Here is a 25,686-nt window from a genome sequence, read left to right as displayed (position 1 = left end):
GAGACTCACGCTGAGTGTGCTGATCAGATTCTAATCACTGAACTCACGCTGACACTCACACCGTGAGTGCCAGCGTGAGTCTCAATGATTAGAATCTGATTATTGAGACTCACGGTGTGAGTCCCACCGTGACTCCTCGTCTAGTGGGTTCCGAGTTGGCGCGAACTTCAAACTATAAATAGCTTTTAGTAGTTATTTTGTAGATAATTTTTCAATTTTTGACTTCTCCCTCTAGTTTCCTCTCCATGTACAAATCCATCTTAGAACCCTTCTACATTGTAATCCATCATTTACTAGAAGATTTAGAGGAAGATTGTTCATTGTAACCGCTCATTCCACATCAATTTCCAGATTATTTCTTTCCATTAAATCATCAAGTTAAGTTCTCCATTTTATATTTTTGCATTTATACTTCTTGAAGTTTTGAATTCTATGTTTATTACTTCAATTGCTTCTAGTTTTACATTTCAATTATGAGTAGTTAAACATATCTAGGGATTTGAATTGAACTCCCATTGTATAGATGTCAATGTGAATTGAATTGCATAATTTGGGTTTTGAATTGCCTTCATGTGACCTTGGTTATGAATTGGATGAAATTGAATGGACTCTTTCATAGTTATGGCCAAATTATGCAAGGGATATTTGGAATTGGTAATTCACCTATGAGAATAGGGCTAAATCATAGCCATACCCTTCATATTTCTTACTCACCTTTGAGAAAAGGGAGTTTGAAGGAAATGAACACATAAGGTGTTTGTTGATTTGCCTCATCTAGCCAAGTTGCCATGAGAATGGGACTTGGGATTAGTTGATAGTCCAATTGATCACGAGAGTGACGTTGGCATTTACACCATTTCCCCAAGTTTGACATTTGGAATTGGATAACTTAAACTTTAGACCACACAAGGTATTCTATGCAAAGTTGTTTTGTTCAAATCTTTCTTTCATCTATTATCTTGTAATTCACTTGTTAACTTTCTAGACTATTTGAACATGCAATACTTCAACATCTATTGGTTAGCTTTCAAACACTATATGAACTCATGCTTAACTCCTCATTACTTAATTCTCTTAAAGTCATTCCTTGAGAATAATACTCACTAAACATCACCACTAAAACCAACTTTCACCAACCTCAACTACACAATATATGCTCGAATGCCAATTGTCAAAATCAAATGTTTACCACTACACTAAAAGTTATAGCAAGTAGCGAACGTAAAATTTTATTTCATTATACTTGCTTAGCCGTCAGCACTACGTTTCAATGCAAGATGTTCGACTCGACCCTCAAGCCTCCACCCAATATTATGGCGATGTTTTGTTGGAAAAATCACTATTTATAAATAAGTGAGTCTTTTGTATTCTAATTCGAACCAATTAAAAAAAATGGGAAGTGGGGTAGCATGACCAGGTATAGCCTCTATATGCCTAGCTCCTACGCACACTACCTTTGGGCGCACTGTTCATCTGTCTAGGTGATGTGTGCCCTTAGCATTGGACTGTCTTCATTTGTGGTGGATTGCAACTATTTGCTAATAAGGAGTCAGTTCAATTTAGACTATTTTTATCTTTGCAAATTAAATACATTCAAACCAGAGAAATTGGTTTTGTTTCCCATGAACTTCTTACGCCTATTTTTTAGGCTTGGTTCAGCAAATAATGGAGGCTTCTAACACGTGAAGCACTCTCATTACATCACTCCTAATCCTGTGCCAATATGTGGTTGAGAATAGAGCTTCATGTTGCTTTCTTCACTATAAAAGCAACTCCCAGCATGTTGAATAGGGGCAGAAGTCTTTACAAAGTCTTTTCACTCCCTTTTCATTTTATCTTCCCTTGAGTCTGAGCAATAGTGATGTTCGCCTACGTGATTGCTAGTGCAAGCTATCCGTAGTAGGTCTGTGTAGCCTGTCGAAAGCGTGTCAGGGTTCTAACTGCACCGTTACCAGGCAAATAACGCTTTTAAGGTAGTGTTATTGTAACACGGCACAGATTTTCTTTCAACCATACACCAATAGAGTTCATACTTCTTAAAAAGGCTTCCAGATCGCGCGTTGACGTTGTACTTTTCCCCAATAGTTAAAAGCATTATATGTGCAATAGTCAACCTTTAGCATTATGGCACCTTTTGTCATACTGGATCTATCAAAGATCACCGCGCTTGATGGGAAAAATTACAGTAGGTGGGCTCAAAGAATGCTTATTCTCTTTGAACAATTAAAGTTGGTTTACGTGCTATATTCAGTTGCACCTGAACCTACTCCAACAGTGTTCTCTCCCTCTGGTGCTACAAAAGCTAACCATGAATCTGATTACACTCCAGGGGAAGAATCGAGAGAAAGCAGTCCTGAAATAGATTATATTCCGAGTCAAAAACCGGGTGTAACTCTGATGCAGTTTAGAAATAACAATGCGGCAGCCAGAGGATACCTTCTGTCTCAAATGAATGACAATTTGTTCGACATCTATGTCAAACAAGACTCGGCAAAAGTCATTTGGGAATCACTGTCGGAAAAGTACGGTTCCAATGAAATTGAAAATCAAAGTGTCAGAACTGTCTACAACAAAAGGAGTAGAAAAATCAAGAAGTTCAAAGGAAGGTGTTTTACATGCAAAAAGCAAGGACACCGAGCACACCAGTGCTACCATCACAATGGAAAAACTAGCAAAAGTCAATATGACAGAGCAAGATGAGTATTGAGTCTCTTTAAATAAGTAGTTATTTTTGAGTAACTATATTTGCTCTAGTTCTAAGGGTTCGCATGAAGTATAATTATCTTAGTACTGAATTCTAGTTGAGTTGTCTAGATTTTGATTACTTGGTAGTACTTACTTCTTTAGTATGTTGAATACTAATGACATTGATCGAAATAATATGTGCATAGATATTGCTCAAACTTTTTACTAAAATTATTTCTATAAAGAATAAGAGCATATATCATAGGCTTCAATTGTAATTAATGAGAACATGGAAAAGTCATCACTCTTGAATACTCTGTCTAGGAAGGTGGTTTTTAAGTAAACTTCAGTTTCACCACTCGACCTGGGAGTACTTAAGAAGTAGGGTGTTGATCATGCAGGCTAGTTAGAGCGCCACTTGATCTTCACCTGAAATGAGGATGACTTTCATATGTTGCTAATACAATCAAAGCCTTGCAATAGAAGTTGTTGAAGTACTGCAATAGTAATATTGATCTGCATCCTATGAATGCTTTATATGAGTTTTAAATTCCTTAAGGGAAGGGAAAATTGTGCAAGTGGCAACTCTGAAGTCTCATTTTTGAGAGATATTTCTGAATAAATATGAGCTCGAACATATTCCTTGTGTATGAGATTAATTTCTTATAAGAATATGATGTGAAATTTGTGATTCTGTTGTTCAACTTGATGTAGCATGTGGACAACATTATTTTTATGCTTACTAACAATGAGCATTTGTATATATATATATATATATATATATATATATATATATATATATATATTATTTAAACTCTTGGTTGAGTCATATTGAAATACCTATAATTCCTAGTTAAAGGGTAATTGTGATCAATTGAGATAACCAAGTTTTGTTGAAATATATTCAACTGTTGAGTATGTATCAGGCAAAGTGCAAAGCTTCTATAATGCTCCACAAAGCAAATCGGCAAAACTCAGTCTACAAAGGAGCTAATGTTGGGCACCAAAGATCAGTCTGGGTAAGAGATCAAATACATTTGACAAAAATATTTGTAAGTGTTGCATTGTGGGTGTAATTAACTCCTTATATTTTCATCAAAAGTATCTCTGTGGTATTGAGAATAATGATGAAAGAGAATGCTTCATGTTAAACATGAAAATCTCATGGGATTATTTACGAGTAAACGAAGTACTCGTCAAAGTGCATGTAAGTTTGATCAAGAGAATCAACTTACTTGAGGGCTAATTATGAGGATTAGTCGCTGACTTATTGGAAGGACTTAAAGTCCAAGTGGTAATGAATTCGTGGTGGATCCCACTTCTGTGGTCAAACGAAGCCATGAAAAGAGTTACAAAATAGTACACTAGTTGGTCATTCCGACAGTGTGTGTACTTGTGAGGTTGAGCTACAGCTCTTAATGAATTCATAACTCTTTGAGAAAGGGCGGTTTTGTTGAGACAAATCAAATGAATTCACCGCATAATGACATGAGTACAAAGTGCTCTTGGTGACTTATACTCAAGTGGGGTGGTCTATGTTGAGGTAGACCTAAAGAGATCCCTAACTTGAGTAGAAAAAGGGCTAACCGCCTCTTATGAAAGATAATAGGGCTATCCCAAGAAGCTGAGTGGCTAAGAAACATGGTGATAACCGTGCAGTTGTGGGGGTGTCCAACACTTTCACCACATTGTGATTCACAAACTATCATTTGCATTGCAAAGAACAGTGCCTATGATATAAAGGAAAGGCTTAGAATTGATTTATGTCTTTAACTACTCTATAAGCCTTTAAAGGTGGTCTATACTGAGATAGACTTGGTAGAGTTAAAAGTCTATATTGAGATGGACTTGACAAGACATACAAATATACAATGCGATAAGACTTGTCAGAGTTAAAAGTCTATGTTGAGATAGACTTTAACAGGGTGGATGTCTATATTAAGATAGACATAACAGACTTGAGTACTAAGGGTATTCATAAGAAGTCAAAGAGTTTGACTTTTGTAGAACCTGTTTTTTGAGTTGGTGTGTGCATTCGAGTTCAAAATTTATCTAACCGGTGAGTTCAAGATTCATATCACTCTCGGGAAGAAAATTACTCAGTGTCACTACGTGTCAGTTCAAGTTCACAAACACTGACATTAAGATCAACTCATTTGTATTGCTCAGACGTTGTTTCTTTCTGGCCTTCTAGTTTGAATGTGTGGGGGATTGTTGGAAATTAAATACATTCAAGCCAGAGAAATTGGTTTTGTTTCCCATGAACTTCTTACGCCTATTTTTTAGGCTTGGTTCAGCAAATAATGAAGGCTTCTAACACATGAAGCACTCTCATCACATCACTCCTAATCATGCGCCAATATGTGGTTGAGAATAGAGCTTCATGTTGCTTTCTTCACTATAAAAGCAACTCCCAGCATGTTGAATAGGGGCAGAAGTCTTTACAAAGTCTTTTCACTCCCTTTTCATTTTATCTTCCCTTGAGTAGGGATGGCAATTGAACCCGCCCCCGATGGGGAAAACCGTTCCCCGCCCCGACGGGGATGGGTTCGGGGATTTATTTCGGGGAACGGGGGCGGGGATGGGGGGAATTTTCCAATCCCCGCCGGGGACGGGGACGGGGACGGGGAGGGCATTCCCCGCCCCGGCCCCGACCCCGATCCCCGATCCCCGCCCCGTCCCCGAATCCCTGACTAATAATATTAATATTATATATAAATTAATATCTCTCTTGTATATATTTAATCATATTCTTGAATTTCCATGTAATTAGTATTCTAGTTTAGGTACATACATTTTATGTTCATTGTTACCGTAATACCGTACATATATCTTGTATAAATAGGCTATGTTTATTTGTTTAAATTATTATTGAACATCAATGTATTATATTCTTCATTCTCTATCTCTGCATATTCTCATGGTATTAGTAGATGATTTTTTTTTTTTTCATCTTTGCGATTTAAGATTTTTCCTTAACAAAACTGTGTTTCTCTAGTTTTGTTAAGAATGCATATTATATTATGTGTGTTTTTTTTTTTTAAAAAAAAAAAAAAAAAGTAAGCATGAATCAAAACGGGGCGGGGATTCCCCGTCCCCGAAAAATCCCCGCGGGGACGGGGATGGGGAATAATTCCCCATCCCCGCCGGGGAACGGGGCGGGGACGGGGAATGGGGGGACATTTCGGGGACGGGGACGGGGACCCCATTCCCCGCCCCCGCCCCGCCCCGTTGCCATCCCTACCCTTGAGTCTGAGCAATAGTGAGGTTCGCCTACGTGATTGCTAGTGCAAGCTATCCGTAGTAGGTCTGTGTAGCCTGTCGAAAGCGTGTCAGGGTTCTAACTGCACCGTTACCAGGCAAATAACGCTTTTAAAGTAGTGTTATTGTAACACGGCACATATTTTCTTTCAACCATACACCAATAGAGTCCGTGCTTCTTAAAAGGCTTCCAGATCGCGCGTTGACGTTGTACTTTTCCCCAACAGGTGTCAGTTCAATTTAGACTATTTTTATCTTTGCAAATCTCTTTCACTTAACTTTTTAAAATGAGTCTCACTTCTACATCATTAAATTTATAAATTATCTCCACTATTTATTCTACATCTTTACAAATTTTTTTCACTTTTAAAAATAGATATCACACCTTTATATTATATTATAAGTATAATAATAAAATAATAATTAAAGAATTTTTTTTTTTTAAAAAAAAAGAAGAAAAAAAAGAGTAGGTTGCCGGCAGCTTTTGCTGCCAAATGACAACAAAAGCTATCAATATATAAGTAAGTTGACTAGCAAATTTGCTAACCACATGACAACCAAAAATAATAATAATAATAAAATAATATTAGCATTCCATATCACCTTCCACCTCATTTAGGAAAGGAGATATTAGCTAGGTTGAGGACAACCTTACTAATTTGTCTAATTATTATAATAGGTTAGAAATATTAGAATATTAAACTTATTGCATGTAATAGTGTAGAGGAGTAACTTCTCAAATGAGAGAAGTTTTACCTTTTAACAAAGCAATTCTACATTTTTGTCACAATAATATTAAACTTATCCTTCTACCATAACTCCAACATAATCATTGTTGGTTTAACCATTAAAGTATGCAAAAGGCTGCATGCCCAAATCAGAGACCACAGTGCATATTCCAATTTCCTGATAACAATTATAAATGCATGTGTACTCCATCTATTAATTAATGATGATGATGATATGGTTTCTAGATGTAGGATAGGAGATCGATTCGTATAGTATTAAAAGATGGGTATTTTGATTACGCGACAACTAAATATCCCATCACCAAATTAAAATGTAAAAGCATTTGGAGTATTATGCTTAACCAAACATGACTTTAATAATGTGTAATGAATTGAATACTACCCTACAAATGCTTTGGCCTGTACCACGATATTACGATAATGTGTATGAAACATAATTTCGCATCACAAACTTTTGAAAATAAATATGATTAAGGGTAGGTTTGGAAAACAGGAAAATGACTTCTTGAAAATGTTTTATGGAAAATGAATCATTTTAGTGTTTGGTTGTATTGCAGAAAACTGTTCTGGTGTGTTTGGTTCATTTTTAAAAAATGAGCATAATTATTTTTAACTTTAAATATTTAAAATATACAATGATTGGGTAGTGGTGGGTGGTGGGTGGTGGTGGCAGCGGCAGCAGGTGATGGCTGCTCTACTGCTGCTAACGGAAAATGATTTTCCCCAAAAAAGTAGAGAAATCATTTTCTGAAAAATTTCTACTATTTTCTATTGACCACACCCTTATTTTCCATTGACTCCCATTTTTTCCCTCTAGCCATACACTGAACGGAAAATGATTTTCAAAAATCGGGTTTCCAAACACCCCTAAGTTATTATTCATAACTTATTAAGATTTATCAAAATCAATATATCAACTGGGATTTCACATCTAAGTATTGCAAGCTAATAAAATGACACTATTTAAGTCTAAATTAAAACCACCCGATTAAGTACTTAGTTCCTAATCGAGAGAATCATAAAATGACAAAATAGACAAAATTATCAGTACACTTGACACTATTAGGGGTTCCAATTATCATTCATTTTAATATCATACATTCTCAAATAACTCATTTCTTGGTAACTCTTCATTATTTAGAACTCATTTCATTTTTGCTCTATTGACTATATATCACATCACTACTAGAAAAAAATTAAAATGTTTATAATTTAAATGCCTACGAATTTCATTGATTTACCTTTAAAATTTGTAGTTAAATTAAATATTTATGAATTTTTATTAAAAAGTTTGACTTTTATTGTACGTATAGTACTAGTTTCATTTTTGGCCATCGACTTTGATTTGATTTACCTTTGGTTCTCAACTTTTAGTCCAAAATACCTATAATGCTCTCAATTTATAAAATTTTTACCAAACCTTATGTTAGTTCCAAGATAGTTAAAGTCTAGAAGGGAGACGAAATGGTTGAATAGACTATCATTTTTTATCAATAAAATTTTGCACAAGAGATGCATGTGCACAGTGGAAATCTTTCACTAGTCATTTGAAACAAGTTAATAACTAGGTTTAGATAAAATGTTTTTTGTAAGATGTGCTTGAGTGTGTGATATGAACCGTGATATATAATAACGTGAAGTAAAGATAAGAGAGAGAATGTTTGTATAATGATTTTGCGAATGGTATAATCCCCAAATCTATTATTCTCCTTAATACAATTACACGAAGGAGGAATTTCATTAACTATTTTGTTATAAAAATACAAGTGAATAATTCTTTAAGCAACTCCGCTACTTAGCTCTACTATACGTCTCCAACCGTCCTTAGCAGCAACAAAGATTTCCACCTAGTGCTTTGTCCTTCACTACTCCGATTATTCACTCTTAGGATCAATCACCAATTCGAGTCCCCTTCAGCTACTTTTCTTTCCAACAATTTCACCAACGAAGGTTAAGAGTTTATTTAAGATAGAAAATGTAAGAATTAATATGAATCACATGCAACCTATAATATTGTGATACATAATCGTACTAACCTCCAGCCATTAGTTCTTGTATTGATGGTGGTTGAATGATTCAGACTGCTGCAGAATTTTGTCTCTCACATCTACTCTCTCCAAATGGTGTATGAGGTATGTAATGTGAACCGTGAGAGGACTAGTGACCTTATATAACCACTGCCATCATTATGGTTGTATGTGTTTAGGTCTCCTAAACCCTAACCAAACTCCTAATCATAATGGTAGTCTAGCTACACTGCTGAAAATTATGCAATTTTCGACCACCTGAAAATGATCTTAAATCAAGTCGAAAGCCTTGTTCCGACCACTTTTGGTGTCCGGAAAAACCTTTATAGCTATTTCCAACCACTTTTTGCTTTCGATTTGATTTAAGATCACTTTTAGGTAGTCGGAAATTCCATAATTTCCAGTAGTGCTATTAGGTTATTAGTGTTGCACCACATATCAAATACTTAATATTATCATAACTTATCATAATGTTATAATAATAATAATAGGGAAAGCGTTACATCCTCCCACTTGGTACAAACACCATAACTCAATAACAAAAAAACATCAACCATAAGGATATGTTCTCATTAGCACGAGTAGTATCCATTATGATCAAATGCAAACTGTCCTTGAGCACTTAATTAGGAAACAAAACTTAATGAAACAAACCCTATGTTTATTTCAAGTCCAACTGAAGTACATTTTCTCAGTAATATAAAACAAATGAAGGTTACTTCTCGGCAGCTTTGGCAGGTAATCGAACAAACCCTAGGATCGTCTACTCGCTCTCGCGCTCTCCGGCTGCTCGGCGAATTACAAGGGCTCCGCCAAGGTGACTCCTCCATATCTGATTACCTTGGTCGCGCTCAGATGTTGATTAATGAACTGGCTCTCGCCGGTCGTCACGTTGAGTTGGATTATCAGAATCTGTACGTGTTTCGTGGTTTGCGCCCGGAGTTCCGACTGTTGGTGGCAACCCTAACCCATGGTGCTCCCGTTCCCTTCCCGAAGGTTGCGGATTTTCTTGTTTCGCCGGAGTGGATCTGCTCGGATGACGGCGCGGCTCTCGGCGCACCGACGGCCTTGGCCGTAAGCCGTGGGGGTCACGGCGACCGCGGTGGTAGTCCGCAAAACCGAGGTAGTGGCGGCCGCGGCAGGGGGTGCGGTGGTCGTGGCCGGGGGCGGTCCAACTCAAGCCCTCAGTGTCAGATTTGCAACAAGCAAGGGCATATAGCTATGGCGTGTTGGCGTCGTTTCACTCCTGATCCAAATCCTCAGGCGAATGTTGTCGTTTCTGGTGTTGATGGTCCTACGGACGACTCTCATCAGTGGTTCCCAGACACTGGTGCCACAAATCATGCTACCCCTGATCCCACCTTATTGACGTCTTCTACCACATATGATGGTCCGGAGACACTTCGGGTCGGCAATGGTACAAGTTTGTCTATTGTTACTATTGGTTCTACTTCGTTAGCCACTAATTCTAGGTCGTTTCGTATGTCTGATGTTTTGCATGTTCCTGGTTTATCTTCTTCATTATTATCTGTTCAGCGTTTTGCTAAAGAAAATAATGTCTTTTTTGAGTTTCACCCTTCGTGTTTCTTTGTGAAGGACATTCAAACTAGGAACACTCTTTTTAAGGGGCATGCGTCCGGGGTTTTATATGCCTGGCCTGCCTCGCGTCTGACTCCCGCTGCTTTCGTCGCTGCACGGTCCTCTTTCGTTTGGCATATGCGGCTTGGGCATCCACACTCTCGGGTCTTGCGTCAAGTTTTAGCATCTTCTAGTCTTAGTTCGTTTAATTCCAGTGATCTGCCCAATATTTGTTCCTCTTGGTAATTAGGCAAGTCGTCTCGTTTTCCTTTATCGCGTGTTGAATGTACTAGTTCGCATCCTTTAGAATTAATATATTCAGATATTTGGGGCATGCGTGGATACTTTCTGCAAATGACTTTAAATATTTTGTATTATTTGTGGATGATTACACTCGTTATGTGTGGTATTATCCTATGCAAGCTAAGTCTGATTTATATGCGATATTTGATAAGTTTCGGTCACTTGTTGAACGTTCCTTGTCTCGTAAAATTCTGCCTTTTCAGTCTGATTTAGGGGGAGAATACAAAAAGCTTGGTTCGACTCTCGCGTCATTGGGTATTCGTCACATGCAGTCCTGTGCGTATACTCATGAACAAAACGGCAGAGTAGAACGCAAGCATCGCCATGTTGTCGAAACAGGACTGACGCTAATGGCCCAATCCTCAGTTCCGTCTCATTTCTGGGATTATGCCTTCGAAACTGCTGTGTATCTTATCAATAAAATTTCCACTCGTGTCTTGGCTGATAAGTCTCCTCACTACCTCTTGCATCGGTTTTCGCCCTCTTACTCATACTTATGGGTTTTTGGGTGTCTGTGTTTTCCTAATCTGCGGCCCTATAATCGTAACAAACTGCAGTTTCGCTCGTCTCCTTGTGTCTTTCTAGGATATCCTCCGTCTTTTCGTGGCTATCGTTGTTTAGACACTAACACTAACAAGGTTTTTATCTATCGCCATGTGCGATTCGATGAGACTGTCTTTCCTTTTGTTGCTTCTGTTGATTCACAGGTACCCGCACCATGCCCGGAGCCATGGGGTGTTGTGCAGGTTGTGTCTCCTGGTGAGCCGAGTGCTGCCTCGGCCTTTGATCCTCCTGCCGTGCCCGTAACTAGACCCGAGCCACACCACCAGCAGCCCGTCTCTACCGAGCCGTCCGTGACCGAGTCCGAGCGGACAGTCACGGACCAGCTGCCTGCTCGGCCAAGGGGCCGACCCCGTGGTTGATCCCGTCCCGCGCCCGACCCCGTTCGGTCTCATACGATGAATACGCGGAGCTCGGGGCTGCATGACCATGTTGCTCTATCTACTGACGTCACTACTGAGCCTACATGTTTTACTCAAGCGGTCAAATTTCCCGAATGGCGGGATGCAATGGATTTGGAATTTAATGCCTTGGTGCACAACAATACATGTCTGCTTGTTCCTTTTAAATCAGGTATGAATGTGGTTGGCTGTAAATGGGTGTTTAGAACCAAGTGGAAAACTGATTGTTCGATTGAGCGTTACAAGACTCGTTTGGTTGCCAAGGGATTCAATCAGGTTGCTGGTGAGGATTTCTTTGAGACCTTTAGTCTCGTGGTTAAACCGACTACGGTACGTCTTCTTTTATCCTTAGCTATTTCTCGTGGATGGGCTATTCGACAATTGGACATACACAATGCTTTCTTAAATGGCAATCTCGCTGAGACAGTTTATATGCGCCAGCCCCCTGGCTATGAAGACAAAACGCTGCCCGGGCACGTTTGTCTCCTTCAACGTTCTTTATATGGGCTTAAGCAAGCTCCCGGTGCTTGGTTCACTCATTTGCATGATTTTCTGGTTTCTGTTGGTTTCTCACCTTCCAAGACGGATGTCTCTTTATTTATATATTCACATGGCAATACTCGTCTATATTTTCTGATTTATGTGGATGATATTTTGGTTATGGATTCTGATTCGCCTCATGTGACTGCTCTTATTGACAAGTTTGCTCTTGAGTTTAAAGTTCGTGACATGGGTGTGCCCTCGTTTTTTCTGGGTATTGAGACCGTTCCGTTGTCTGATGGCATGTTACTGTCTCAACAACGGTACATGAAGGATATTCTAAAACGAGCAGGTATGGTTGATTGCAAGCCCGTGGCCACTCCGATTTCAACCACGAAGGCCGAGACTGATGCCATGGTACCGTACGCTGATCCCACTCAGTATCGCAGCTTTGCAGGTGCTCTGCAATATCTTACGGTAACTCGGCATGATCTTTCCTATGCAGTCAATCGTTTGTGTCAGCACATGCACTCTCCCTCTACTGCGGATTGGGCGGCTCTCAAGAGGGTGTTACGGTATGTAAATGCGACACTACATCTTGGTCTTAAGATTGCTTCTTCTCCTTCTCTGGATATTCATGCATATTCTGATTCGGATTGGGCTGGCAATCCCGATGATCGCAAATCTACTAGTGGTTTTGCTGTGTTTTTGGGGACCAATCTTGTCTCGTGAGTTTGTCGAAAACAGCGTACTGTGGCTCGTTCATCAATTGAGGATGAATACAAAGGACTGGCTGATGTCTCTGCAGAGGTTACTTGGTTCGTCTCTCTGATGAAAGAAATCGGGTTTGCGCCACCTTCTGTGCCAAAACTCTGGTGTGACAATCTGGGAGCTACTTATCTGTGTGCTAATCCGGTGTTTCATGCTCGCACCAAGCACATTGAGATCGACTACCACTTTGTTCGTGATAAAGTCGCAAAGAAGGAATTACAAGTCAATTTTATTTCTACCAAAGATAAGATAGCAGATATTTTTACTAAGTCTCTTTCGTCTGTGCGTTTTAATTTACTCCGTTGCAAGCTCAATGTTTTCGCTGACCACCTTGTGCTTGAGGGGGAGTATTAGGACTCTACTAGTAGTATTAGACTAGATCTTTATTATATTAGTAGTATTAGACTAGATCTCTATTTGACGTTCAAAAAAAAAAAAGACTAGATCTAACACAGAAAATATATTCTCATCCATTTCAAGGCACTTTCTCTATCTTAATGCCCCACCAACGAAGTTCGATCCTATAACGTTTTTTTAATGAGAAGAAATGCCATATAAATACAAGGTGTTTGGCGAACTTAAGTTTAATTTAGAAGAAACAAAGTTTCAAATAGTTAAGATAATAGTAATTTAACTTTTATCTTACCCATTCAAATTGATCTCCTGTATTTCTAATCGATCTGGACATGTGAACTAACTGATATATTTTTTTAATCAATTATATTGTTGTTGGTATGTAGTCCTTGAATGAGTGATATCATTGATTCATTGGCACCATATAAAGTGGATTTGGAACAACTTTTTCTCTTTTGTCATGTTAGTACAGTATACCAAAAATAAGATCATATCAAAGGAAAAAAAGAAAAAAAAAGGGCGGTAATGATCGAATAATTGAAAAGCATGAAGTGCGAGCATATGAAAATGGCGAGACAAAGTAATGAAAGGTGGTGGTAGATGAGATGGGATTGGGGCCATGGAAGTCGTACAGATCCCCATATGCAGCAAAGGTACGAAGAGTAAAAGACAGGAATGGAAATTAAGTTGCCTGTTTTGGTTTAGTGTGAAATGAGGAAAGAGGTATCACGCATCAACTAACCGGGGATCCGACAAATACAAAACATCATTTCCTGAGAAAACAAAGTCATATGATCTAAGTATGCTAAAGCAATGGGATTGGTCGGACTCTTCACTCCACGACACATCATGGCGGGGTGGTTCCACGTGCTAACATGCCTCACCGGAGACTAAACTCCTCGACCACTGTGCACATGACAAGTCATCACTTGCCCGAGCTGAGGTGTCGTCGTGTTGGCCTGATCGAACATCCATGATCCATCTCTCCTGCTCCAGAATGTTGTAGTACGTACCACGTCAGATCAATTCCATCTTCAATCCGATCATTCATTCAATATTAATTATTGTGTGCTCCAAAAACGATATCGTTTTGTTTAATTTTATTTTTTTGAGCGTCTAACTATAATTTACATTTTTATAACTTATAATGCATATCATTTTAAAACATAAAACAAATTATTCTAAAACGTAATGTACATTATTATAAAAATATTATTTTTACTCATAATATTCACGATGATGAGAATATAATTTGCCTTCATTCTAACGTCCGGCCTCCATCACCCATATATGCATATATACTTCTTCCACGCTTCTCCCTATGCATCCGCACACGCCAAACCTTCACTTCTTCTAGACCTTAGCTTATTTGTTTTACCACTATTCTTCAAATTTTACGACCATAAATTGTATTGATAAAACATGGTACGGTGTTTACTATTCAAATAGCGCAGCCTACGTGAATGTCATGGTTGTTAGTATTTATGGTAATTTGTACGGTAGAACATGGTAATTTAAAGCTTAAATATGCAAAGGCAAACTAACCAAAAGATAACATAAAACATAAATACAGCGGAAGTCTAATCATAAAACCGGAAAATCAAGGAGTGTCAGTCCATGTTCACAGTTCACTCCAACGTGAACGCACAGGCAAAAACTAAAACCATCAATCTAATGTCTAACATCAGTGGCACACAGGCCAAAACACAAACTAAACTGTTCAAGGGATCTAAACTATCCACGTCTAACGCTCTCGCCATCTACTCAGGACCTGTAAAGCACATAAAGAAAGGGGACGACGCCTGGTCAGCGAATATTGCTAGTAACCCATCATTACGCGTTCAATAGCATATATAGATAGTTTAATACAAAATCATTTTCGAAACGGAATACAGTATATATCAGTTTTAAACCGTAAAGAGAGAAGTCAACTGCAAAGACTCTATTTTACTCTCAAAAGAACAAGGGAATCACATCCCAAGACAACATCAAGACAAGAACAACAATAGAACAACTCAACACTGCTCAAGATGTAATCTACTGATCACAAAGCAGAAAACATCAAGGCAAAGACAACAACAACAACAACAAGTACAACTCGAGGTGTATTCTACTGATCACAAAGTAGAATACCACTCGACATGCTCAATAGATAAGGATAAACATCCACACATTGAAAAGTTCCAACCTTATGCTCTGTTCCAACCTTATGCCTACCCTCGGCCTTATTACAGTTCCAACCATTACCTCCGAGAACCCTTGTACTTCTGAGTCCAACCTTATGCCTCTGGGAACCGTCGTTGTAACACCCCAGATTTTCAAGACATTTTAAAACTTATAATAATAAAGGTAATATCTCATTACATCCCAAAGTATATCATAAGTGTACGGGGTGCTATGCCACACCTGGGCTAGAGAACCCAGGTGCACAGGCTGTCTAACTAATATCCATTGAAACACAATGCATAATATGGCACGCAGGCCGAAAGGGAAACTACTCTACTTCTACGCTCCAGTTCTAGCGCGCTCCAGTGCTCTAGTCCTCTGTGCCTGAAAGCCAAATATATCTGTTCAGCGAGAGATGCTGGTAACCCACTCCAACGCGTTGAAATACAATACATATAGAGATATATATAGATATACGAAAACCATTTTGAGCATGAAGATATACCCTACGAACACTAGCTTTAAAACCGGGAATGACTCGACAGATAAGGCCAGACACAAGCACAGTTATAACGAGCATATGCAGTTCACAACAGATAAGGCAGATAAGGCAAAGCATAAACAGTGATCACAACCCAACATGAACAATCCCCAATATAAATCCCATAGTCACATCCCCCAAGATACTCGTAATCACAACTCGTCCCTGTCACAACACATAGCACACTTTGTTGGCGCCACAGGACCAATCGCATGCCCATACATGAGGGTCAGCGCATATAGCTCTGACACGGCCCGCAGCACCCTGCCCCGTATCGCAACACGGAGGGGTCGATCGCAACCGACCGATGAACCGCAGCTCATCATAGTGTTTGATCGCAACCAAACAGTGGACCGCAGCCCAAGAGAGTGTCATCTGACCGCAGCCAGGAAAAAGGACGAACCGCAGCTCGTATAGAAACGTTTGATCGCAACCAAACGGTGGACCGCAGCCCAAGAGTATCAATCTGACCGCAGCCAGCATCTGAACCGCAGCTCAGGATAACCAATCCGATCGCAACCGAATTGGGGTAGCACACACATAACACATAGCAAGCACATGCAACCCACATTACACATTAGGAAGGGGGAGAAAACGTATAACAAAACCTATGCGTGATCCATCACTTACTAAGAATAGTCCTAAGGGGTTCATACTTCTTCCACCTAGGTCAACGGGATACCAATTCAACTAGCATGCAATATAATAGACTCATAAACCTACGAACGGTACCCGAAACATCAAACTAGACATAGGCACGATAAACGGAGTCCGTTGGGACTCCACGGGGAACGGGGAACATCAAACGGGGAAGCCGGGGTCCCGGGTGGGACAATTTTCCAGCGGGTAGCCGGTGGGTGGGGGCCACCCGCCGGCTGCCCGCCGGATTCTACTGTTCCGGGCAGCGGGTCGCCGGCGGGCAGCTGCCCGCCCGCCGGCCACCCGCTGCCGGGCGGTGTTTTACGGCCATGGGTAGGTGGCGGGTCCCCTACCCCCCCACCTACCCCCCACCTACCCCCCACTGACTCTTTTCATCACTTTTTGCCCCGGGAACCGTTGTGGAACCCGAAACCATGCTTAGACACTTTTCAACGCAATTAACGACAACTCGTAGACAATTTAACGGATCAAATACGAGAAACGAACGGCACATAACCTATCATGCTTTTCTAAACATAATCAACACCCAAACATGCGATTTCCCCTCCCGATAATCCAAGAATAAGATCATACGATACAACCTAGGGTTCTAATCACTTTTATATCAACAAGTATACGGTTCGTCTTCTAATTACAAGATTCGGTAATAATAACACATAAACATCAAGAGCATCACACAATTATCAAGAACAACACATAATCATCAAGAACTCTATATAATCATCAAGAATTCCATAATCATCAAGAATCTCCCAATATCAAGATTATCAAGATCCCTCATGGGATCATCACATCAAACATCAATAATTATCATCATATCTCGCCAATCACAATAATATGGGGGAAACCCTAAGGGGGAATCATAGCTATGAAAATAGGTTTTGTTGAGACATGGGTTACCTCTTAGCCTTAATTAATTCCTTGGCTATGAAGGATCTTTCTTTAAGGTTCCTTGCTTTCTTGATTTCTCCTAAGGGGATTCTAGGAGCTCTTTTGGGGTGGTGGGGCGTTATTTTTGTGGGAAGTTCTAGGTGCCTCCTAAGTCCCCTATTTATATATTTAGGAGTCCTAATTAGGAACTAATATTATAGGCTCGCTAATTCTATTCCTTTTGGAACTAAGGATTGGGTTTAGGGGTTGGGTTTATATACGAGGGCCCATGGACTATGGTGGGCCTTTTTCCCTAATTAATCATTATGATTTATTCCTTCTCTTGGGCTATTGATTGATTAATTAAATGGTTTTAGGGGCCGTAACACGGGGTGTTACAGTCGTTCCCCACCTACAACCACCAAATCATCAACCACCGATTTCATAGTACACGAGGGTACCATTCATTTCAACCACACAACCACCAAGGTACAAAATTGTCAAGAAGTCAAAACTTTGCAAGATTTCAAAGATCACAAGAGGAATTCCTTGATCAATACAACGCTAAGGCCAAGATAACGACCCACCTAAACTCAAAACAACTAGATTCTAACAAAGCAAAACAACGAAACCAACTACCCAAACAACAAACTAATCACCAAGCCAAACAAGAGAAAACAACTAAGCACAGCCAACAAACAACAACTAAGCAATCAACTACCAATGAGCCGACAACCAAGGCGAGCAAGGGAGGCAACGGGGTTCAACAACAAAACGGTCGGCTTGCGAAACAAGTGACAAAGCTTAAGAGATAGGTTGCAAATGAGGTTTTAGCAATAAAGGTGTTCGCCACTAATCAAAGTTAGAGGAACCAAGGGTTCAAAATAAGGTGGTAAGATTGATAGGCTTCGACACAACGAATTTCAACACAAAAACGGTTATCAAAACGAATGACAAGGCTTAGGAATAAGCTGAGATTTCACAAAGGTAAGGCAAGACAGAAGATAAGGTGATAGATAGAAGATTTACCGGAAAAGGAAACTAACTCTACCTTAAACTTAGCTCCCTGCTTAAAACTATCCAATGACCTACCCAAATCTAACGTCCCAACTAAGGAACAAGCTACAACTAAAAACTGGCACCACAAGAACCCTAAGCTAGATCACTCGAGATCAAAGAACCAGGATGGCGTCTTCAACTGTTCTCCGCTGACTTCTTCAACCAAGGAAGCAAGGTACTCGCACTACACCACTTGAGATCGACATCACTTAAACTTGATCCGTCACTTCCAGACAAGGCTACATCTGTCAGATTCGAAACACGAGCAGGGTGATCTTCTCCTTGACTCTTGAGCTAACTTGATGCAGGCTGCCAATTTAACACTTGCATTAACACACAACCACGACTCACAGCAAGGAAACGTTTGAAAACTTCAAAGCTTCAGTTCGGATGAGAGGTCCAAAGCAGGAACAGTAGCAAAGGAGAAAGGTAACTTAGGGGAAAGAAGGCTTACAATAAGAGATTCTGTAACACCCCCCAAACAAGACCTATATAAAAGCCTTAACACATGCAGATTAAACAACATAACTAGCACAGCGGAAGATAAAACGGAAACTGGATAAAAGGAATCCGAACGGGGTGTCACGCCACGTCTACCAAACACGGTAAACGCTACGTCAAACAATCTGCAAGTGTATACATCTATCCCAAAACATTAGTGTACAACTACATGGGCACAACGGCCACAAAACAGGGATGAGGGCACTAAGTTACCAGGCACTAGACATCGCGCTCGTCTAAACATCACCTGAAAGATACAAAGATAAACATTGGGACGACGCCAGGTTAGCGAATAATGCTGGTAACCCACCAATACCATTAAGTATCATATGTAGATAGATATAAGTCATAAAAACCATTTTCGAAATGAAATATATATACATATATATATATATATATATATATATATGTTTATATAAGTCAAAACCAAGATCAACAGTCAACACAGGACTCATCACTCTCAAAGATAACACGGGAACACATCCCAAACCACAAAGGTTAACCACACGCAAAGGATAAAGACTCACCCAACGGCAACACATGCCAAAGCAACACATACCTCTGTGAGTACACACGTCACGAGAGAAGAACACACAACGCCGGCTTTACAAGCCCTCGCAACATCACCCATCACGAGTTGGTATGCCTTCCTTATGCCCGGTTCCAACCTTATGGCTAACCCCAACCTTGTATCTTCTTTCCAACCATTACCTCCAGGACCCCTGTACTTCTTAGTCTAACCTTATTCCCCCGGGGCCGTCGTCCCCCACCAACGACCACCAACGAGACCACCAATTCACGGCAACACATGCCCGGATAACAGATGTTATCCCCCAAAAACGTGGACCCATCACTCAGGCCACAACTCCATGTTCACGTCACGGCCACCACGAGGACCGCTGCAATACCTTGGTGACTAGTGTCCCATACCACTAATCGTGCAATCCAGGTAAAGCCACACACGCACCACAACTCAACAAGAGTCAAACAACGGATCACAACGAAGGTATGAAACATACTCAATCAAGGAACGGGTCACAGCCCAACAACAACAACGATGGATAACACAAGTTATCATCAACCAAACGGAAGGTACAAACCACACACACGCTAGCATTTAGACAACAAACTAGCATGCTTCTCAATGAGGAAACTCAAGTTAGTTCCGAGGAACACACAAGACACCTCTTGGTCCAACGAAACACAATGTTGAACACTTAGCACGATTCAAGACACCAAAGTCCTTCATGGATACCTACCATATAGTTCTAGACATACGAAACATCAAGAAGACACTTAAATAGTTCCACAAAAGAACATCGGGAAGTCAAAAGACCAAATACCGAGTCAAACAAATCACGGGGAACAAATCCCATCTCAACACCATTGTGTTCCCCATGAGTGGACCCACGGGTAGGCCCCTACCCGTGGTTCCGCCCGCGGGTATACTACCCACAAGCCTTTTTTCCTGCGGTTGGGCGGCGGATAGGGCTCTCCCCGCTGTTCCGCCCGCGGGTACATACTCCTGTGCAAAAAGATCCCTTCGGGGATTTTCTTCTCCAAACACAAATTCAAGTCCAAAACATGCCAAATCTCACCCAATACAACAAAATGACTTGAATCATGGAAAATACCAAGAAATGGCACAAAGGAACCCTAAACACAAGCTCTAGATATGCAATATCACAAGACAAATGCATAAACCCTCACATTTCATAGCAAAACACATGTAGAATCCAAGAAATCACATATAGGTAAGCAAAATAGGTTTTGTAGAGCATGGGTTACCTCTTGTAGAACAAAAGACTTCACTTTACACCACAACAAGCTCTCCACAAGGCTTACTTTCCAAACCCACTTCAAGATTAAACCAAAAGATCATAAAGATCCTACCTTTAAGAAAAAGACAACTAAGATGGAACCAAAAACACAAGATGAACTTAGATCTTACCCTCCTAGATGCCCAAATAGGTGAAAGGTTGAATCTTGGAAGCAAATCTTGGAATCTTGACAAGGGTCTCAATTTGGCTTTGAGAATAAGCTACACTTCTTTTCTAGAGAGAATGTAGAACTAATTTCTAAGAATTGTAGGGAATGAAATGAAGTAGTCTTCTAGGTTAGCTTACAATACTAAATCTTAGTGAAAAGACAAGAATACCCTTACTAACCCTTAGAAAGTGTAAGGAACAAGGGAACTCCCCTCAAAGCTCAAAGTACAACACAACTTTAAGGTTGACTAGTCAAATTCTAGTCCTTGAGTATTAAAAATCAGGATTTTAGGAATTAATTCTTCAAATCAAATAGGATTAATTACTCAATTAATCCATGGATTGAATGTGGATTTTTGGGGTGTCACATCCTCTCCCCCTTCAAAGAAGCTTCGTCCCTGAAGCTTAGGTACGCCGAATTAAAGCAAACGGTGAAAGAAAACGACATTGTGACAAGAAGTTCAAGAACAACTCTTTTGGTCAAAGACTCCAAAAGAACTCACAAGGATTCCAAAGCAAAGAAGTTTCTCCAAAGCAAGAAAGAAGGCATTTCAAATTCAAAGATTGGCAAGAGGTTAACAAACGGATAGATTGAGCATCAAGAACTCTAGCCTCAACACAACCACCAACTTCTTGAAAACAACCATGAACTAGACTACAAACTCCAAACACCAACTTTCAAGCTAGCTAAACAACAAGGCAACAAGCAAAAACAAGCAAGCACACAAGGCAAGCAACAAACGAGGAAAACGAGGTACCTTCTACAAACAACTCAAGGTATCGCTCCCGCATCGATGACTCCAACTCCCAAGTAGCTTCCTCAACCCCATGATGTGTCCACCAAACCTTTACCATCTTAACAGATTTCCTACGAGTGTCCCGAGTCTTAAAGTCCAAAATTCCGAGCGGCCTTTCTTCGTAAGACAAATCTTCATCTATTCGTATTACTTCTGGTGGTAAAACATGAGCCGGGTCGTGAACATATCTTTTGAGCTGTGATACGTGGAACACGTTATGCACCCTTTCCAACTCCATAGGTAATGCCAAACGGTAAGCCAAACTCCCAACCCTCTCCAGGATTTCATACGGGCCTATAAACCTAGGGTTCAACTTCCCTTTCTTTCCAAACCGCATTACTCCCCGGGTAGGAGACTCTTTCAACCAAACTTTATCCCCAACCAAGAACTCCACTTGTCTTCTAACCAAATCAGCATAGGACTTTTGGCGATTTTGAGCCGCTTTCATCCCTTCTTGAATCTGTTTAACTTTCTCGGATGTGTCAAGCAAATACTGAGGTCCCAGCACTATCGGATTGACAAGATCCTCCCAACATAGTGGGCTGCGACACTTCTGTCCATAGAGAGCTTCATAGGGTGCCATGCGAATGCTCGAATGATAGCTATTGTTGTAAGAAAACTCGATCAAATCCAAATGGTCCTCCCAAGACCCTTGAAAATCTAACATACAAGCTCTCAACATATCTTCGATAGTCTGGATAGTCCTTTCTGTTTGCCCATCGGTGGCTGGGTGGAAAGCAGTACTGAGGCTTAACTTAGTTCCAAGAGCTGCTTGCAAGGATTTCCAAAATTGAGACAAGAACCTTGGATCCCTATCGGAGACAATATCCCTCGGAACTCCATGATACTTTACCACTTGGTTGACATAAGCTTGAGCCAACTGTGTCATTGTCCAGGTCTCCTTCATTGCGATAAAGCGGGCAGTCTTAGTCAAACGATCAACTATCACCCAGATTTTGTCCTTACCCGAACGGGTTGTCGGCAGACCTCCCACAAAATCCATGGATATAGAATCCCATTTTCCTTGTGGAACTTCTAATGGTTGTACCAACCCCTTTACTTTACAACGTTCCGCTTTTATCATCTGACAGTTAAGGCATTTCCCAACAAACTGCAACTTCCTTCTTCATATTAGGCCACCAGAAGAAGCCCTTCACGTCTTTGTATAACTTGTCTCCTCCGGGGTGGACCGAATAGGGTGTGTTATGACCCTCTTCCAAAATCTGTCGCTTCCACTGATCACATGACGCGGGTATGCTTACACGACCTTTGTACCTCAACACCCCATCCGTAGATAACTCAAACGGTCCCCCTTTCCCTTTAGCTAGGTCATCCCTTACCTTTGTCCAATATGCATCCTTTTGCTGCTCTTCCTTAATTTCTCCCAGAAATGTAGGTACAATCCTTAAGTTATAGCAACGAACTTCTGCCTCCACATCTCCCTGTTCCACCACTTCCAAGTTCATCCGTTGGAGCTCCTTACAAAGCTCATCCGCCACTACCCAAATAGAACTAGCGGTATGCTTCGATTTCCGACTTAAGGCGTCCGCCACCACGTTAGCTTTTCCTTCGTGATACTGAATATCTAACTCGTAGTCCTTGGTGAGCTCTAACCACCTTCGTTGTGGCATGTTGAGATCCTTTTGTGTGAAGATATATTTGAGACTCTTGTGATCTGTGAAGATCTTGCAACGCACCCCATATAGATAATGTCTCCAAATTTTCAAAGCAAACACTACGGCAGCCAATTCCAAATCGTGTGTAGGGTAATTCTCTTCGTGAACTTTCAGCTGACACGAGGCGTATGCAATCACTCTCCCATTTTGCATCAACACACAACCTAGTCCTTTCATGGACGCATCACTGTATACCTCAAACCCTTCCGTTCCTGATGGCAATATTAAGACTGGTGCAGATGTGAGCCTCTCCTTCACATCTCGAAATGCTAACTCACAAGCTTGATCCCAAACGAAAGGCACTTCTTTCCTTAATAACTTAGTCAAAGGTTGAGCCACCTTGGCGAAATCCAAAACAAACCTTCGATAATAACCCGCTAAACCAAGAAAACTTCTTACTTCCGCCACCGATGAAGGTACAGTCCAATCTTTCACTGCCCGTATCTTGTCTGGATCCACCGAAATCCCCCTATTATCAGTCACGTGGCCTAGAAACGTCACACTGTCTTTCCAAAACTCACACTTAGAGAGCTTGGCGTATAACTGCTTCTCCCTCAAGATCTGAAGTACCGTCCGAAGATGTCCAACATGCTCCCTCTTATCCTTCGAATAGACCAAAATATCGTCGATGAACACGATCACAAAATCATCGAGGTGGGGTTTGAACACCCTGTTCATCAAGTCCATAAAAACTGCAGGGGCGTTAGTCAACAACGGCATAACTGTAAACTCGTAGTGACCGTACCGAGTCCGAAACGCAGTCTTAGGAATGTCCTTGTCTGCTACCTTTATCTGATGGTACCCTGACCTCAAGTCAACTTTGGAAAACACTCCTGCACCGCGGAGTTTGTCAAACAAGTCGTCGATCCTTGGGAGGGGGTATTTGTTCTTGATGGTAACTTGGTTCATCTCCCGGTAGTCGATACAGAACCTCATGCTTCCGTCCTTCTTCTTTACAAACAAAATCGGAGCTCCCCATGGCGATGTACTTGGCCGGATATAACCCTTATCAAGGAGTTCTTGCAATTGGGTCTTCAACTCTTGCATTTCTGGCGTAGCCAAACAATATGGGGCCTTAGAAATGGGTGCCGTGCCTGGCATAAGGTCCACTGAGAACTCCACTTCCCTAGTAGGAGGCATACCCGGTATTTCCTCGGGAAATACATCAAGAAATTCACGGACTACGGGTACAGATTGAGCTACCTCTCCTTTTGTCTTCAAGTTCTTGACCGAACACAAGTATAACTCATTGCCTTTATCCATATACCTCTTCATCTTTGTCATAGACACTAGCTTAATCCCGGGTTCTTCCATCTTTCCCCGATATGATACCCTTTTCCCACTGGGTCCCCGTAACACCACCTTCTGATCTTTGCACAAGATTTGGGCTCTAAACCGCCCCAACCAGTCCATACCTAAGACCACATCCATCCCATCCAAGTCGTACTGGATTAGCTCGCTAGGGAACTCTTCTCCCTTGATGTTGATCCTGATGCCCTCAAAAAGACGGTCACACATCCTAACTTCTCCCGATGCTACCTTCACGTTAAACCTCACTCCCGTGCCCCCAGATAAGCCCAACTTCTTCACGAGTCCGGGTGATACGAACGAGTTAGACGCTCCTGAATCAAACAAGACTGTTGCTGGCACGGATTGCACAAGGAAGGTTCCCACTACTACGTCACTGTCACTTGTTCGAACTTCACTTAAGGTAAGCACCCTCTCTTGGGATGGCCCTTCCGCTGGATGGTGAACCTCTATCCTCCCATGCCCTCTTATATCTCGGAATGCTGGCAAGGTAGCTGCACTAGGACTTACTCTTGTGGACGTACCACTCCGGATCCATCATTCAATCACCCCAGAAGCATTGCTAGATTCGGCCAACCGAGATTTCTTAACCACTTCACTCACGTCTTCAAACGTTGTGATACGCTGGCGAGGAGGCATCACAGACTTCTGCTACAACAACGAGGTTAACAAAAAGAGCAAACAAGCAAGACAGAAAGCAACACACAGCTCACCGTGCAACCTAGAGTCCAAAGCCTAACACTTAGCTTCTTAAGGTCGCTTAGAGGTCTCAAAACACACTTAACCACTTAGAAAGTCTAGACTTAACCCTTCCTAGGCTCAAACCTAGGCTCTGATACCAACTGTAACACCCCCCAAACAAGACCTATATAAAAGCCTTAACACATGCAGATTAAACAACAAAACTAGCACAGCGGAAGATAAAATGGAAACTGGATAAAAGGAATCCG

General features: G+C 40.9%; 1 long non-coding RNA gene across 1 annotated transcript; it reads right to left on the bottom strand.

The window, feature by feature from the left end:
- Nucleotides 1–23,635, bottom strand: LOC109179599. Its single transcript, XR_002053939.1, has 3 exons — nt 23,624–23,635; nt 15,428–15,434; nt 1–80 (listed from the first exon to the last, which is right to left on the bottom strand). It is a non-coding gene; the product is annotated as an uncharacterized LOC109179599 (long non-coding RNA).
- Between the last annotated feature and the right edge of the window lie 2,051 nt (nt 23,636–25,686).

The sequence above is a fragment of the Ipomoea nil genome, unplaced genomic scaffold (assembly GCF_001879475.1).
Source record: "Ipomoea nil cultivar Tokyo-kokei standard unplaced genomic scaffold, Asagao_1.1 scaffold0179, whole genome shotgun sequence".
NCBI lineage: Eukaryota > Viridiplantae > Streptophyta > Magnoliopsida > Solanales > Convolvulaceae > Ipomoea > Ipomoea nil.
This window is presented reverse-complemented; position numbering and strand designations above follow the sequence as displayed.